We start from the raw sequence: 3727 nt of genomic DNA, 5'->3' as shown, positions 1-3727 counted from the left end.
GTGAGGCTTAGATTCACTAACATCAGGAAGAGGTGGTCTTTGTGTCTTCCTCAGGGAGAAATGTTGCTTCTAAGTCAACCAGGTAGGTGTAGTAGAAGACAAGACCTGACAATTCCAGATAGATCTCCAAAAACATAAGAAACAGCTCGATGCCTCTGGCTAGTGGCTTACTGATAGGTCCAATATGGAATTGAATATTGCCCTTCTTAGCCCCCTTTCTTCTGCTTTTCTTAATCCTCTTATCTACACCCTGCATTATAAACATCTTGTCTCGATTCCTTCAACAACAGATTCAAAAGATCCCTAATCAGACTTTTATTCAGTTGATATTACAGGATTACTAGCCCCTAGTTACGGAGTCAGAGGCTAGCTACTCCTAATGATACCCTGATGGTGAAGATCAAGTTTACCCAAGGGACTTCAATGCCATGATTCAACAGGAAATAGTCTAATGATAACATTGCCCCATTTCCCATAACCTGACTGCTTATCAATAGTAAACCAAAGAGGGGGGGACTGTAAGGCCTCGAGCTACCTGAGTAGTCAGGCCCCACCCCCAAGGACTTCTATTAGGTTCCACCTACAGAACATGCTAACTGCCTTAACTGCTGGACCCTGCCCCCACACCACAGAGTAAAAAGCCCAGTCTCTGGACGTGAAATCCCACCGATCGCCACCCTGTAAAGCTCCACCATAAAGAGTTCTACCCCCTTCCCAAGAAACTCGATATAAGCCCTGTATCCGTTAGGTTTGCTGCTGTCTTTCTCTGGAGCAGAGGCAGCCACCCTCCTGCTTTTTTCAATAAATCCCTTGTGTGAGGTTTGTTATGCAGTATGACTTTGTGGTATTCCTTGGCTCCCAGCTGCCAGGAGACCTTTCTATCCCAGCTGTAATGCTCACACAGGGGTTCAGGGGTCAGAGGGGGCTGGTGATGACACCTAAAGCCCTAAAGACAACAACAGGGGAGCGCTAAGAAGCAGGGCAGGAAAAGGAATCTGGTTGGCTTTGCTAAGTTCCTACCTAAGCCACTTTAAGGGGCACTCAGCATCCTGTAACCGCACAGAAGATGCCTTTGCCTGGAGTTGGTACTTTCCTGACTTCCTTTAGTGAATCTAAAGAGGCCGTTATTAGTGACATAAGAAGCATACGTGTTCATTGTGGGAGAATCAGAAAACTGGTGTGCTAGCTTGCGTTCTGTTGTTCTTACAAACACTGACCAAAATCAACTTGAGAAGGAAAGAAAACATTTGTATTCCACTTTATAGTTCAATAGTTTATCACTGACAGAAGCCAGAAGCTCGAGGCAGGACCTAGGAGACAGGAGCTGAAGCAGAGACCCCAGAAGAGTGCCTGTTGACTTTCTTCTGAAAGCTCATTAAGCTCTGAGCACCCAACGGCCTTGCCAACAGCTCCAAAGTCCTTCCAACATGGCCATCCCAGCATAGCCCATGCTCCAATACCAATCCCCATCCTTCTTTGCTCTTTGTCGCTGTGATAAAAGCAGACACAGCAAACCTGGGAGAAGAAAGGGTTTGTTTTGTTTACAGGTTGTAAATAGTCCACCATCAGAGGGAAACCAGGGAAGAAACTGGAGCAGAGGCCACTGGAAATGTTGCTCTGTCTCGCTCCCTCTGGCTTGCTCAGCTATGGTTTTTTTTTTTTTCAGCTCAGGCCCGTGTGCATAGGGCTGGCACCACCCACAGTGAGCAGGGGCTTCCCACACATCAACTAGTGATCAAGAAACTGCCCCACAGACAAGCTAAAGGCAACTGCCTTTGAAGGAGGCAGCTCCTCACCGAAGAATCTTTCTTCCCAGGCAACTCTGTTTTGTGTCAAGTCGTCAAAAAGTAACCAGTGCAACCTCAAATAAGCAGAAAAAGAAGCAGAGGCCCAGAGGCACAATTCCTGTGGACACTTTGATCCTTCCCGGGCCATCCCTTGTAAAGACTTCATGATCAATCTATGTCTCCTGAACTGCACTCCATCCCTTGGCTCCTGATTCTAAGCAGCAGGCTTTATAAAATAAAATACACATTTTATTTAACAAAGACCATAGGATCTTGAATTTTCCTCAACACTCCTCTAACATCTGTTGGACCTTTATGGGGTGTGGCAGGCCACAAAAATAAGTGAGTTGGTGAGGGGAGGAGAAAAAAAAATAAACTTGGGAAATACTTATTTTAAAGATATAGGAATTAAATAAAATCTAAGAATCAGTGAGCTTTGCTTTGGAGATGAGCCTAGAAGCAGCTTTAATATTCCTTCGGGCTTTAGTAAAGCAGAAAGCACAAAGGTAAAGGTTTTTTATTTGTTGCTTTTGGGACAGGTTCTGTGTACATATCCAGAAATGGACTCACGATCCTCTGCCTCCATCTCCTGAGTACTGGGATTATAGGTATGTTCCAGAATGCTCAGCAGATATTTTTAAAGCATCCCAACCTTGCAAAGCTGAACACTTCCAGGACTCAAGCTTAGTAAGGGATTCTGTGTCTGTGGAAGCTTTGACTTAGGGAGCTGACACAGGGAGACTCTCATACCAACCACACTAGAAAACCACTTGGCTTTCTCAGGAACTGTGCTGTTAGGGGCCTGCAGGAGCAGCCAGCCATGCTGAGAGCTCGCAGAAGGGAGAGTCAGAATCTTTCTAGTTGACCTTGGAGCACCCAAGGAAGGAGGGGCCATTTTTTTTCAGCCCTGTGAACACAAAAGAACATTGTTTCCTTTGAAGTTCTTCCCTAGCTCCTGCAGCTTGGGTTGTTCTTCAGGTGTGAACTCAGAACGGTTCTGTGAGGAATCCAAGAGCACAGGGTAGAACCAACATTACCCCACAGAGCCAGCCTTCCAAGCTTCCAGCCCTGGGCATTTCAAGAGAGGGGAGATAAAGTCCTTTGCCCCAAGTTTGACATCTGAAGTCCTCTGCTGTCTGAAGGGGGTGGCGTCATCTTCTTTTCAAGACAATGTCCGAAGCCTGAGAACAACGCCAGTTCTGTTGTCTGGTGGCTAGACGACCCCTCGGGTAGATCAAAGCTCCGTACAGTTCCCAGAGTGCCCAGGCTTCCACTCCAGTTCCTTTGGCTCCCACAGTCCAAGCAGACAGTCCTCTGGGTCCCCAACAGCATGACAGTGAACCTACACTGAGGTCACAGGTTCTATCTGAAGTATTTATCTAAATTGTTCTATTACCAATAAAAACTCAAGAGTCAGATATTGGGGTAAAAACCTGATAGATCAAGAAAGCAGCGGAGGAACGACCAGCTGACCCTCTCTCTCCATGCTTTCCGTATTGAAAGGGCCCTCGAATCTTTCTAAGCCCCTTCCTATCCTTTCCTCTGCCTCTTGACCGCATCCTCGATCCTCCAAAATCTCTATGGGCAATTCCGGTCAGCTAGTCATTAGCTCTACCACCTGCTTCAAGGTTGTCTTACTAACAGTCCGGAGTGTCACAGTGTGATCAAATGTTCTGCAACAGCCATCTTGACCATGTAGCTCCCAAGGTCACCCTGAGCATTGCCCTGCATGACTCTCTCTCTGCTCCTCCTCGTTTTACCCTGCCTTCCTGCCCATCTCCAACAGGGGCCTCTGTGTGGTTGGGCATTTGACTAGCCCTAAATTTAATCCCCAATGTTGAAAAGGAAGAAAGAAAGAAAGAAAGAAAGAGAGAGAGAGAGAGAGAGAGAGAGAGAGAGAGAGAGAGAGAGAGCGAGCTCTCTTAGGGACCTTTACAACC

The sequence above is a fragment of the Arvicola amphibius genome, chromosome 3 (assembly GCF_903992535.2).
Source record: "Arvicola amphibius chromosome 3, mArvAmp1.2, whole genome shotgun sequence".
Classification (NCBI taxonomy): domain Eukaryota; kingdom Metazoa; phylum Chordata; class Mammalia; order Rodentia; family Cricetidae; genus Arvicola; species Arvicola amphibius.
Note: the sequence above shows the minus strand (reverse complement) of the source record.